We start from the raw sequence: 15,218 nt of genomic DNA, 5'->3' as shown, positions 1-15,218 counted from the left end.
ATATTTTCCATAGCTAACATTTCTAAAACTAATCAAAACTTTTTGCCTGGAAGTAGAGATTAATGTCACTGGTACAATATTTGTTATATATTAATATGGTTATTCAACAGTCCTGATAATGCACATATGTAGGTGGATGTGCCTGCATACATACATACATACATACACAGAATCACACATGCATACATACATACATATATACATACACACACACACATACATACATACATACATACATACATACATACATACATACATATATGCACACACATACAGCGCATGACTACGTAATATGTCACAATTCATATCGTTTTCAATCATAGCCAAGAAGTAAAGCAATACACTTAAAATATATTTGGATGAAAGCGTTGCCATGGATTGTAAACATTTTTTTGATCCTACTGTATCCACCTGCTAATAATGAACCAGCTTATTAGTTCCTTCACTGCGGCTAGTAGGATCATCTTTATACTGGATGTAAAGCATTATAATACAGTGTGTTCATGTACAAAGATTATATAACATATAGTCAACAGAGTACCTTTTGACTCGCGGGCATTGAATAATTGGTCAAGATATCCCGTCCAGCCTCTGCACAGGTATTGTAGTATCTCCATTTCAGGATGACTGAGTGCTATTTCTCATCCTTTGGCATTTCTCTCATGTTTAAGATATGTTCATAGATGTCATTTTCGTTTTTCTCCTCATTGCAAATTTGTTTGGAAACAGTGACCATTTCTGATAAAATTGCCCATTATCCATTTAGTAATCCCATAGTGTTATAAGTTTTAGATGGTTTTTGCACCGTCAAGGCGGTACTATAGAGTTTATTTATGTACCTGTTAGGAAGAAGCGTGTATATCGACTCCGATGTGGTCTAGTGGTTAGGATTCCTGGTTTTCACCCAGGCGGCCCGGGTTCGATCCCCGGCATCGGAACACTTTTTATTATAGGAAACCCTGCGGCTCTCAAGACGTTTGGTGTTGTGCTATTACCTGAGTTGAAGACTAGCGGGACAAATTATCAGAAACATATTAATATTATTATTATTATCATTGTTTGTACTGTTCCAATTTTCCCCAAGATAAACGATGAATATTCAAGATTTGAAATGGAACACTTTTATTTAGACATAACAAGTCAACCAATCGTCCGACTTTACAACAGAAATAAATCGTTTTATGGACTGGCATAGGGTACCGGAATTATGATTTTTTTCATACTTGATGAGTCCTAATCACTTAACAAGTATCGTTCTAATCAGGCAATATCCAATGTACTGAAAAATCGGTTTTAGACAAAAAATCGAAGAACCGTCAAAAATATTGACTACATTAAACATTGTAGCGCTATTTTCCTTTTACAAAGTAATTTTTCAATCTATCGATGTCAGATATTCATCATCAGCATCCCTATCATCAATCAACACCATCGTCAGAAAGTTCATCTAATTTAGCCACTTCTGGAAACTGTTTGCAGTCAATGAATTATAATGGAAGTGAACAATCTTCACAATCTAGACAAGGAACAGTGAAAAGACAGTTCATGGACCATACAGTTCTGGAGGAGAAAGGCGGAGAGATTATCAAAGCATTGGAGAAGGCTGAATTACACATGGCTGGAACTCACAAATATCAGAAAGAAATAGGACTGAAACACTTGACATTATCATTTAGACAGGACCGGTGCAAGGGTGTTATTAACCCTAGAGAAACCTTTCAGCTTCCGCCGCGGACTTCGGGGGGGGGGGGGGGGGCAAGGTCCAGTTTTTATGTACAAATTTAATGCAGCAATCAGCGACCTAGTATAAAAAAATCATAAAAAGGTCAAATACACAAGTGAGGTCAAAAAGGTCCATATTTTTAGATACCTATATTAAAACAAAGCATAAGAACAGTATTCACTTGACCAGAGAAGTCAATGGCAGTTCACAGCAGAAGAGGTTTATGCACCCCAACCCCTATTTTATACCTGCATTTTTCACATCCAAATGCCATTTTTGACAGCATGTGGTGCTCACAGTGCAAGCGCAAGCCTTTTCCCTGGATGAAAATTTTGAAAAACATTGTCTACTAAATAGTTTGATGCAATTCAGAATAGTTGTCATGCAAGCCGTTTTTGAGATACTCTAGTTGCATTGAACCCACGTGTCTACTGCTATGGGAGCTTAGCTCTTCTTCCTAGCCAACTATTGGTATTTCACTATCAACATACTGCAGAGCAACTATGGAAGGTGTACATGCCTGACATCAATGTCAAGAACAACACAAGCCCAAAACTCCTAGTTCACAAATATATCCATATCTATAAATACTAAACAATAATAGCTGAAAAAGTCACACCATAGCCTTAAGTTAAGAAATTTGCCAGGGGCCAATTTACGAAACTGGACCCTGCCACCTCAATGTGTTGCAGGAGAGTTGCATATTTTCCATAGCTAACATTTCTAAAACTAATCAAAACTTTTTGCCTGGAAGTAGAGATTAATGTCACTGGTACAATATTTGTTATATATTAATATGGTTATTCAACAGTCCTGATAATGCACATATATAGGTGGATGTGCCTGCATACATACATACATACATACATACATACATACATATATACATACATACACACAATCATACATACATACATACATACATACATACATACACACACACACACACATACATACATACATACATACATACATACATACATACATACATACATACATACATACATATATGCACACACATACAGCGCATGACTACGTAATATGTCACAATTCATATCGTTTTCAATCATAGCCAAGAAGTAAAGCAATACACTTAAAATATATTTGGATGAAAGCGTTGCCATGGATTGTAAACATTTTTTTGATCCTACTGTATCCACTTGCTAATAATGAACCAGCTTATTAGTTCCTTCACTGCGGCTAGTAGGATCATCTTTATACTGGATGTAAAGCATTATAATACAGTGTGTTCATGTACAAAGATTATATAACATATAGTCAACAGAGTACCTTTTGACTCGCGGGCATTGAATAATTGGTCAAGATATCCCGTCCAGCCTCTGCACAGGTATTGTAGTATCTCCATTTCATGATGACTGAGTGCTATTTCTCATCCTTTGGCATTTCTCTCATGTTTAAGATATGTTCATAGATGTCATTTTCGTTTTTCTCCTCATTGCAAATTTGTTTGGAAACAGTGACCATTTCTGATAAAATTGCCCATTATCCATTTAGTAATCCCATAGTGTTATAAGTTTTAGATGGTTTTTGCACCGTCAAGGCGGTACTATAGAGTTTATTTATGTACCTGTTAGGAAGAAGCGTGTATATTGACTCCGATGTGGTCTAGTGGTTAGGATTCCTGGTTTTCACCCAGGCGGCCCGGGTTCGATCCCCGGCATCGGAACACTTTTTATTATAGGAAACCATGCGGCTCTCAAGACGTTTGGTGTTGTGCTATTACCTGAGTTGATGACTAGCGGGACAAATTATCAGAAACATATTAATATTATTATTATTATCATTGTTTGTACTGTTCCAATTTTCCCCAAGATAAACGATGAATATTCAAGATTTGAAATGGAACACTTTTATTTAGAAATAACAAGTCAACCAATCGTCCGACTTTACAAGAGAAATAAATCGTTTTATGGACTAGCATAGGGTACCGGAATTATGATTTTTTTCATACTTGATGAGTCCTAATCACTTAACAAGTATCGTTCTAATCAGGCAATATCCAATGTACTGAAAAATCGGTTTTAGACAGAAAATCGAAGATCCGTCAAAATTATTGACTACATTAAACATTGTAGCGCTATTTTCCTTTTACAAAGTAATTTTTCAATCTATCGATGTCAGATATTCATCATCAGCATCCCTATCATCAATCAACACCATCGTCAGAAAGTTCATCTAATTTAGCCACTTCTGGAAACTGTTTGCAGTCAATGAATTATAATGGAAGTGAACAATCTTCACAATCTAGACAAGGAACAGTGAAGAGACAGTTCATGGACCATACAGTTCTGGAGGAGAAAGGCGGAGAGATTATCAAAGCATTGGAGAAGGCTGAATTACACATGGCTGGAACTCACAAATATCAGAAAGAAATAGGACTGAAACACTTGACATTATCATTTAGACAGGACCGGTGCAAGGGTGTTATTAACCCTAGAGAAACCTTTCAGCTTCCGCCGCGGACTTCGGGGGGCAAGGTCCAGTTTTTATGTACAAATTTAATGCAGCAATCAGCGACCTAGTATAAAAAAATCATAAAAAGTCAAATACACAAGTGAGGTCAAAAAGGTCCATATTTTTAGATAGCTATATTAAAACAAAGCATAAGAACAGTATTCACTTGACCAGAGAAGTCAATGGCAGTTCACAGCAGAAGAGGTTTATGCACCCCAACCCCTATTTTATACCTGCAGTTTTCACATCCAAACGCCATTTTTGACAGTATGTGGTGCTCACAGTGCAAGCGCAAGCCTTTTCCCTGGATGAAAATTTTGAAAAACATTGTCTACTAAATAGTTTGATGCAATTCAGAATAGTTGTTATGCAAGCCGTTTTTGAGATACTCTAGTTGCCTTGAACCCACGTGTCTACTGCTATGGGAGGTTAGCTCTTCTTCCTAGCCAACTATTGGTATTTCACTATCAACATACTGCAGAGTAACTATGGAAGGTGTACATGCCTGACATCAATTTCAAGAACAACACAAGCCCAAAACTCCTAGTTCACAAATATATTCATATATATAAATACTAAACAATAATAGCTGAAAAAGTCACACCATAGCCTTAAGTTAAGAAATTTGCCAGGGGCCAATTTACGAAACTGGACCCTGCCACCTCAATGTGTTGCAGGAGAGTTGCATATTTTCCATAGCTAACATTTCTAAAACTAATCAAAACTTTTTGCCTCGAAGTAGAGATTAATGTCACTGGTACAATATTTGTTATATATTAATATGGTTATTCAACAGTCCTGATAATGCACATATGTAGGTGGATGTGCCTGCATACATACATACATACATACATACACAGAATCACACATGCATACATACATACATACATACATACATATATACATACACACACACACATACATACATACATACATACATACATATATATATACATACACACACACACACATACGTACATAGATACATACATACATACATACATACATACATACATATATGCACACACATACAGCGCATGACTACGTAATATGTCACAATTCATATCGTTTTCAATCATAGCCAAGAAGTAAAGCAATACACTTAAAATATATTTGGATGAAAGCGTTGTCATGGATTGTAAACATTTTTTTGATCCTACTGTATCCACCTGCTAATAATGAACCAGCTTATTAGTTCCTTCACTGCGGCTAGTAGGATCATCTTTATACTGGATGTAAAGCATTATAATACAGTGTGTTCATGTACAAAGATTATATAATATATAGTCAACAGAGTACCTTTTGACTCGCGGGCATTGAATAATTGGTCAAGATATCCCGTCCAGCCTCTGCACAGGTATTGTAGTATCTCCATTTCATGATGACTGAGTGCTATTTCTCATCCTTTGGCATTTCTCTCATGTTTAAGATATGTTCATAGATGTCATTTTTGTTTTTCTCCTCAGTGCAAATTTGTTTGGAAACAGTGACCATTTCTGATAAAACTGCCCATTATCCATTTAGTCATCCCATAGTGTTATAAGTTTTAGATGGTTTTTGCACCGTCAAGGCGGTACTATAGAGTTTATTTATGTACCTGTTAGGAAGAAGCGTGTATATCGACTCCGATGTGGTCTAGTGGTTAGGATTCCTGGTTTTCACCCAGGCGGCCCGGGTTCGATCCCCGGCATCGGAACACTTTTTATTATAGGAAACCCTGCGGCTCTCAAGACATTTGGTGTTGTGCTATTACCTGAGTTGAAGACTAGCGGGACAAATTATCAGAAACATATTAATATTATTATTATTATCATTGTTTGTACTGTTCCAATTTTCCCCAAGATAAACGATGAATATTCAAGATTTGAAATGGAACACTTTTATTTAGACATAACAAGTCAACCAATCGTCCGACTTTACAACAGAAATAAATCGTTTTATGGACTGGCATAGGGTACCGGAATTATGATTTTTTTCATACTTGATGAGTCCTAATCACTTAACAAGTATCGTTCTAATCAGGCAATATCCAATGTACTGAAAAATCGGTTTTAGACAAAAAATCGAAGAACCGTCAAAAATATTGACTACATTAAACATTGTAGCGCTATTTTCCTTTTACAAAGTAATTTTTCAATCTATCGATGTCAGATATTCATCATCAGCATCCCTATCATCAATCAACACCATCGTCAGAAAGTTCATCTAATTTAGCCACTTCTGGAAACTGTTTGCAGTCAATGAATTATAATGGAAGTGAACAATCTTCACAATCTAGACAAGGAACAGTGAAGAGACAGTTCATGGACCATACAGTTCTGGAGGAGAAAGGCGGAGAGATTATCAAAGCATTGGAGAAGGCTGAATTACACATGGCTGGAACTCACAAATATCAGAAAGAAATAGGACTGAAACACTTGACATTATCATTTAGACACGACCGGTGCAAGGGTGTTATTAACCCTAGAGAAACCTTTCAGCTTCCGCCGCGGACTTCGGGGGGGGGCAAGGTCCAGTTTTTATGTACAAATTTAATGCAGCAATCAGCGACCTAGTATAAAAAAATCATAAAAAGGTCAAATACACAAGTGAGGTCAAAAAGGTCCATATTTTTAGATAGCTATATTAAAACAAAGCATAAGAACAGTATTCACTTGACCAGAGAAGTCAATGGCAGTTCACAGCAGAAGAGGTTTATGCACCCCAACCCCTATTTTATACCTGCATTTTTCACATCCAAATGCCATTTTTGACAGCATGTGGTGCTCACAGTGCAAGCGCAAGCCTTTTCCCTGGATGAAAATTTTGTAAAAACATTGTCTACTAAATAGTTTGATGCAATTCAGAATAGTTGTCATGCAAGCCGTTTTTGAGATACTCTAGTTGCCTTGAACCCACGTGTCTACTGCTATGGGAGGTTAGCTCTTCTTCCTAGCCAACTATTGGTATTTCACTATCAACATACTGCAGAGCAACTATGGAAGGTGTACATGCCTGACATCAATGTCAAGAACAACACAAGCCCAAAACTCCTAGTTCACAAATATATCCATATCTATAAATACTAAACAATAATAGCTGAAAAAGTCACACCATAGCCTTAAGTTAAGAAATTTGCCAGGGGCCAATTTACGAAACTGGACCCTGCCACCTCAATGTGTTGCAGGAGAGTTGCATATTTTCCATAGCTAACATTTCTAAAACTAATCAAAACTTTTTGCCTGGAAGTAGAGATTAATGTCACTGGTACAATATTTGTTATATATTAATATGGTTATTCAACAGTCCTGATAATGCACATATATAGGTGGATGTGCCTGCATACATACATACATACATACATACATATATACATACATACACACAATCATACATACATACATACATACATACACACACACACACACACATACATACATACATACATACATACATATATGCACACACATACAGCGCATGACAACGTAATATGTCACAATTCATATCGTTTTCAATCATTGAAAAGAAGTAAAGCAACACATTTAAAATATATTTGGATGAAAGCGTTGCCAAGGATTGTAAACATTTATTTTTTCCTACTGTATCCACCTGTTAATAATGAACCAGCTTATTAGTTCCATCACTGCGACTAGTAGGATCATCTTTATACTGGATGTAAAGCATTATAATACAGTGTGTTCATGTACAAAGATTATATAACATATAGTCAACAGAGTACCTTTTGACTCGCGGGCGTTGAATAATTGGTCAAGATATCCCGTCCAACCTCTGCACAGGTATTGTAGTATCTCCATTTCATGATGACTGAGTGCTATTTCTCATCCTTTGGCATTTCTCTCATGTTTAAGATATGTTCATAGATGTCATTTTTGTTTTTCTCCTCAGTGCAAATTTGTTTGGAAACAGTGACCATTTCTGATAAAACTGCCCATTATCCATTTAGTCATCCCATAGTGTTATAAGTTTTAGATGGTTTTTGCACCGTCAAGGCGGTACTATTGAGTTTATTTATGTACCTGTTAGGAAGAAGCGTGTATATCGACTCCGATGTGGTCTAGTGGTTAGGATTCCTGGTTTTCACCCAGGCGGCCCGGGTTCGATCCCCGGCATCGGAACACTTTTTATTATAGGAAACCCTGCGGCTCTCAAGACGTTTGGTGTTGTGCTATTACCTGAGTTGAAGACTAGCGGGACAAATTATCAGAAACATATTAATATTATTATTATTATCATTGTTTGTACTGTTCCAATTTTCCCCAAGATAAACGATGAATATTCAAGATTTGAAATGGAACACTTTTATTTAGACATAACAAGTCAACCAATCGTCCGACTTTACAACAGAAATAAATCGTTTTATGGACTGGCATAGGGTACCGGAATTATGATTTTTTTCATACTTGATGAGTCCTAATCACTTAACAAGTATCGTTCTAATCAGGCAATATCCAATGTACTGAAAAATCGGTTTTAGACAAAAAATCGAAGAACCGTCAAAAATATTGACTACATTAAACATTGTAGCGCTATTTTCCTTTTACAAAGTAATTTTTCAATCTATCGATGTCAGATATTCATCATCAGCATCCCTATCATCAATCAACACCATCGTCAGAAAGTTCATCTAATTTAGCCACTTCTGGAAACTGTTTGCAGTCAATGAATTATAATGGAAGTGAACAATCTTCACAATCTAGACAAGGAACAGTGAAGAGACAGTTCATGGACCATACAGTTCTGGAGGAGAAAGGCGGAGAGATTATCAAAGCATTGGAGAAGGCTGAATTACACATGGCTGGAACTCACAAATATCAGAAAGAAATAGGACTGAAACACTTGACATTATCATTTAGACAGGACCGGTGCAAGGGTGTTATTAACCCTAGAGAAACCTTTCAGCTTCCGCCGCGGACTTCGGGGGGGGGGCAAGGTCCAGTTTTTATGTACAAATTTAATGCAGCAATCAGCGACCTAGTATAAAAAAATCATAAAAAGGTCATATACACAAGTGAGGTCAAAAAGGTCCATATTTTTAGATAGCTATATTAAAACAAAGCATAAGAACAGTATTCACTTGACCAGAGAAGTCAATGGCAGTTCACAGCAGAAGAGGTTTATGCACCCCAACCCCTATTTTATACCTGCATTTTTCACATCCAAATGCCATTTTTGACAGCGTGTGGTGCTCACAGTGCAAGCGCAAGCCTTTTCCCTGGATGAAAATTTTGAAAAACATTGTCTACTAAATAGTTTGATGCAATTCAGAATAGTTGTCATGCAAGCCGTTTTTGAGATACTCTAGTTGCCTTGAACCCACGTGTCTACTGCTATGGGAGGTTAGCTCTTCTTCCTAGCCAACTATTGGTATTTCACTATCAACATACTGCAGAGCAACTATGGAAGGTGTACATGCCTGACATCAATGTCAAGAACAACACAAGCCCAAAACTCCTAGTTCACAAATATATCCATATCTATAAATACTAAACAATAATAGCTGAAAAAGTCACACCATAGCCTTAAGTTAAGAAATTTGCCAGGGGCCAATTTACGAAACTGGACCCTGCCACCTCAATGTGTTGCAGGAGAGTTGCATATTTTCCATAGCTAACATTTCTAAAACTAATCAAAACTTTTTGCCTGGAAGTAGAGATTAATGTCACTGGTACAATATTTGTTATATATTAATATGGTTATTCAACAGTCCTGATAATGCACATATATAGGTGGATGTGCCTGCATACATACAAACATACATACATACATACATATATACATACATACACACAATCATACATACATACATACATACATACATACATACACACACACACACACATACATACATACATACATACATACATACATACATACATACATACATACATACATACATACATACATACATACATATATGCACACACATACAGCGCATGACAACGTAATATGTCACAATTCATATCGTTTTCAATCATTCAAAAGAAGTAAAGCAACACATTTAAAATATATTTGGATGAAAGCGTTGCCAAGGATTGTAAACATTTATTTTTTCCTACTGTATCCACCTGTTAATAATGAACCAGCTTATTAGTTCCATCACTGCGACTAGTAGGATCATCTTTATACTGGATGTAAAGCATTATAATACAGTGTGTTCATGTACAAAGATTATATAACATATAGTCAACAGAGTACCTTGTGACTCGCGGGCGTTGAATAATTGGTCAAGATATCCCGTCCAACCTCTGCATAGGTATTGTAGTATCTCCATTTCATGATGACTGAGTGCTATTTCTCATCCTTTGGCATTTCTCTCATGTTTAAGATATGTTCATAGATGTCATTTTTGTTTTTCTCCTCAGTGCAAATTTGTTTGGAAACAGTGACCATTTCTGATAAAACTGCCCATTATCCATTTAGTCATCCCATAGTGTTATAAGTTTTAGATGGTTTTTGCACCGTCAAGGCGGTACTATAGAGTTTATTTATGTACCTGTTAGGAAGAAGCGTGTATATCGACTCCGATGTGGTCTAGTGGTTAGGATTCCTGGTTTTCACCCAGGCGGCCCGGGTTCGATCCCCGGCATCGGAACACTTTTTATTATAGGAAACCCTGCGGCTCTCAAGACGTTTGGTGTTGTGCTATTACCTGAGTTGAAGACTAGCGGGACAAATTATCAGAAACATATTAATATTATTATTATTATCATTGTTTGTACTGTTCCAATTTTCCCCAAGATAAACGATGAATATTCAAGATTTGAAATGGAACACTTTTATTTAGACATAACAAGTCAACCAATCGTCCGACTTTACAACAGAAATAAATCGTTTTATGGACTGGCATAGGGTACCGGAATTATGATTTTTTTCATACTTGATGAGTCCTAATCACTTAACAAGTATCGTTCTAATCAGGCAATATCCAATGTACTGAAAAATCGGTTTTAGACAGAAAATCGAAGATCCGTCAAAATTATTGACTACATTAAACATTGTAGCGCTATTTTCCTTTTACAAAGTAATTTTTCAATCTATCGATGTCAGATATTCATCATCAGCATCCCTATCATCAATCAACACCATCGTCAGAAAGTTCATCTAATTTAGCCACTTCTGGAAACTGTTTGCAGTCAATGAATTATAATGGAAGTGAACAATCTTCACAATCTAGACAAGGAACAGTGAAGAGACAGTTCATGGACCATACAGTTCTGGAGGAGAAAGGCGGAGAGATTATCAAAGCATTGGAGAAGGCTGAATTACACATGGCTGGAACTCACAAATATCAGAAAGAAATAGGACTGAAACACTTGACATTATCATTTAGACAGGACCGGTGCAAGGGTGTTATTAACCCTAGAGAAACCTTTCAGCTTCCGCCGCGGACTTCTGGGGGCAAGGTCCAGTTTTTATGTACAAATTTAATGCAGCAATCAGCGACCTAGTATAAAAAAATCATAAAAAGTCAAATACACAAGTGAGGTCAAAAAGGTCCATATTTTTAGATAGCTATATTAAAACAAAGCATAAGAACAGTATTCACTTGACCAGAGAAGTCAATGGCAGTTCACAGCAGAAGAGGTTTATGCACCCCAACCCCTATTTTATACCTGCAGTTTTCACATCCAAACGCCATTTTTGACAGTATGTGGTGCTCACAGTGCAAGCGCAAGCCTTTTCCCTGGATGAAAATTTTGAAAAACATTGTCTACTAAATAGTTTGATGCAATTCAGAATAGTTGTTATGCAAGCCGTTTTTGAGATACTCTAGTTGCCTTGAACCCACGTGTCTACTGCTATGGGAGGTTAGCTCTTCTTCCTAGCCAACTATTGGTATTTCACTATCAACATACTGCAGAGTAACTATGGAAGGTGTACATGCCTGACATCAATTTCAAGAACAACACAAGCCCAAAACTCCTAGTTCACAAATATATTCATATATATAAATACTAAACAATAATAGCTGAAAAAGTCACACCATAGCCTTAAGTTAAGAAATTTGCCAGGGGCCAATTTACGAAACTGGACCCTGCCACCTCAATGTGTTGCAGGAGAGTTGCATATTTTCCATAGCTAACATTTCTAAAACTAATCAAAACTTTTTGCCTCGAAGTAGATATTAATGTCACTGGTACAATATTTGTTATATATTAATATGGTTATTCAACAGTCCTGATAATGCACATATGTAGGTGGATGTGCCTGCATACATACATACATACATACATACACAGAATCACACATGCATACATACATACATACATACATACATACATACATACATACATACATACATACATACATATATACATACACACACACACATACATACATACATACATACATACATATATATATACATACACACACACACACATACGTACATACATACATACATACATACATACATACATACATACATATATGCACACACATACAGCGCATGACTACGTAATATGTCACAATTCATATCGTTTTCAATCATAGCCAAGAAGTAAAGCAATACACTTAAAATATATTTGGATGAAAGCGTTGTCATGGATTGTAAACATTTTTTTGATCCTACTGTATCCACCTGCTAATAATGAACCAGCTTATTAGTTCCTTCACTGCGGCTAGTAGGATCATCTTTATACTGGATGTAAAGCATTATAATACAGTGTGTTCATGTACAAAGATTATATAATATATAGTCAACAGAGTACCTTTTGACTCGCGGGCATTGAATAATTGGTCAAGATATCCCGTCCAGCCTCTGCACAGGTATTGTAGTATCTCCATTTCATGATGACTGAGTGCTATTTCTCATCCTTTGGCATTTCTCTCATGTTTAAGATATGTTCATAGATGTCATTTTTGTTTTTCTCCTCAGTGCAAATTTGTTTGGAAACAGTGACCATTTCTGATAAAACTGCCCATTATCCATTTAGTCATCCCATAGTGTTATAAGTTTTAGATGGTTTTTGCACCGTCAAGGCGGTACTATAGAGTTTATTTATGTACCTGTTAGGAAGAAGCGTGTATATCGACTCCGATGTGGTCTAGTGGTTAGGATTCCTGGTTTTCACCCAGGCGGCCCGGGTTCGATCCCCGGCATCGGAACACTTTTTATTATAGGAAACCCTGCGGCTCTCAAGACATTTGGTGTTGTGCTATTACCTGAGTTGAAGACTAGCGGGACAAATTATCAGAAACATATTAATATTATTATTATTATCATTGTTTGTACTGTTCCAATTTTCCCCAAGATAAACGATGAATATTCAAGATTTGAAATGGAACACTTTTATTTAGACATAACAAGTCAACCAATCGTCCGACTTTACAACAGAAATAAATCGTTTTATGGACTGGCATAGGGTACCGGAATTATGATTTTTTTCATACTTGATGAGTCCTAATCACTTAACAAGTATCGTTCTAATCAGGCAATATCCAATGTACTGAAAAATCGGTTTTAGACAAAAAATCGAAGAACCGTCAAAAATATTGACTACATTAAACATTGTAGCGCTATTTTCCTTTTACAAAGTAATTTTTCAATCTATCGATGTCAGATATTCATCATCAGCATCCCTATCATCAATCAACACCATCGTCAGAAAGTTCATCTAATTTAGCCACTTCTGGAAACTGTTTGCAGTCAATGAATTATAATGGAAGTGAACAATCTTCACAATCTAGACAAGGAACAGTGAAGAGACAGTTCATGGACCATACAGTTCTGGAGGAGAAAGGCGGAGAGATTATCAAAGCATTGGAGAAGGCTGAATTACACATGGCTGGAACTCACAAATATCAGAAAGAAATAGGACTGAAACACTTGACATTATCATTTAGACACGACCGGTGCAAGGGTGTTATTAACCCTAGAGAAACCTTTCAGCTTCCGCCGCGGACTTCGGGGGGGGGGCAAGGTCCAGTTTTTATGTACAAATTTAATGCAGCAATCAGCGACCTAGTATAAAAAAATCATAAAAAGGTCAAATACACAAGTGAGGTCAAAAAGGTCCATATTTTTAGATAGCTATATTAAAACAAAGCATAAGAACAGTATTCACTTGACCAGAGAAGTCAATGGCAGTTCACAGCAGAAGAGGTTTATGCACCCCAACCCCTATTTTATACCTGCATTTTTCACATCCAAATGCCATTTTTGACAGCATGTGGTGCTCACAGTGCAAGCGCAAGCCTTTTCCCTGGATGAAAATTTTGTAAAAACATTGTCTACTAAATAGTTTGATGCAATTCAGAATAGTTGTCATGCAAGCCGTTTTTGAGATACTCTAGTTGCCTTGAACCCACGTGTCTACTGCTATGGGAGGTTAGCTCTTCTTCCTAGCCAACTATTGGTATTTCACTATCAACATACTGCAGAGCAACTATGGAAGGTGTACATGCCTGACATCAATGTCAAGAACAACACAAACCCAAAACTCCTAGTTCACAAATATATCCATATCTATAAATACTAAACAATAATAGCTGAAAAAGTCACACCATAGCCTTAAGTTAAGAAATTTGCCAGGGGCCAATTTACGAAACTGGACCCTGCCACCTCAATGTGTTGCAGGAGAGTTGCATATTTTCCATAGCTAACATTTCTAAAACTAATCAAAACTTTTTGCCTGGAAGTAGAGATTAATGTCACTGGTACAATATTTGTTATATATTAATATGGTTATTCAACAGTCCTGATAATGCACATATATAGGTGGATGTGCCTGCATACATACATACATACATACATACATATATACATACATACACACAATCATACATACATACATACATACATACACACACACACACACATACATACATACATACATACATACATACATACATACATACATACATACATACATACATATATGCACACACATACAGCGCATGACAACGTAATATGTCACAATTCATATCGTTTTCAATCATTCAAAAGAAGTAAAGCAACACATTTAAAATATATTTGGATGAAAGCGTTGCCAAGGATTGTAAACATTTATTTTTTCCT

At 36.5% G+C, this 15,218-nt stretch overlaps 6 non-coding genes across 6 annotated transcripts; all 6 read left to right on the top strand.

The window, feature by feature from the left end:
- The first annotated feature begins 866 nt into the window (after positions 1-866).
- Trnae-uuc (transfer RNA glutamic acid (anticodon UUC)) lies at positions 867-938 on the top strand. Its single transcript has one exon. It is a non-coding gene; the product is annotated as a tRNA-Glu (tRNA).
- Positions 939-3,338: 2,400 nt separating this feature from the next.
- On the top strand, positions 3,339-3,410 carry Trnae-uuc (transfer RNA glutamic acid (anticodon UUC)). The gene has a single exon. It is a non-coding gene; the product is annotated as a tRNA-Glu (tRNA).
- A 2,412-nt stretch (positions 3,411-5,822) lies between these two features.
- Positions 5,823-5,894, top strand: Trnae-uuc (transfer RNA glutamic acid (anticodon UUC)). Its single transcript has one exon. It is a non-coding gene; the product is annotated as a tRNA-Glu (tRNA).
- A 2,347-nt stretch (positions 5,895-8,241) lies between these two features.
- Trnae-uuc (transfer RNA glutamic acid (anticodon UUC)) lies at positions 8,242-8,313 on the top strand. Its single transcript has one exon. It is a non-coding gene; the product is annotated as a tRNA-Glu (tRNA).
- Positions 8,314-10,718: 2,405 nt separating this feature from the next.
- Positions 10,719-10,790, top strand: Trnae-uuc (transfer RNA glutamic acid (anticodon UUC)). Its single transcript has one exon. It is a non-coding gene; the product is annotated as a tRNA-Glu (tRNA).
- Positions 10,791-13,234: 2,444 nt separating this feature from the next.
- On the top strand, positions 13,235-13,306 carry Trnae-uuc (transfer RNA glutamic acid (anticodon UUC)). Its single transcript has one exon. It is a non-coding gene; the product is annotated as a tRNA-Glu (tRNA).
- The last annotated feature ends 1,912 nt before the right edge of the window (positions 13,307-15,218 follow it).

Source organism: Sinohyriopsis cumingii, chromosome 10 (assembly GCF_028554795.1).
Source record: "Sinohyriopsis cumingii isolate HCF-2022 chromosome 10, ASM2855479v2, whole genome shotgun sequence".
Classification (NCBI taxonomy): Eukaryota; Metazoa; Mollusca; class Bivalvia; order Unionida; family Unionidae; genus Sinohyriopsis; species Sinohyriopsis cumingii.
This window is presented reverse-complemented; position numbering and strand designations above follow the sequence as displayed.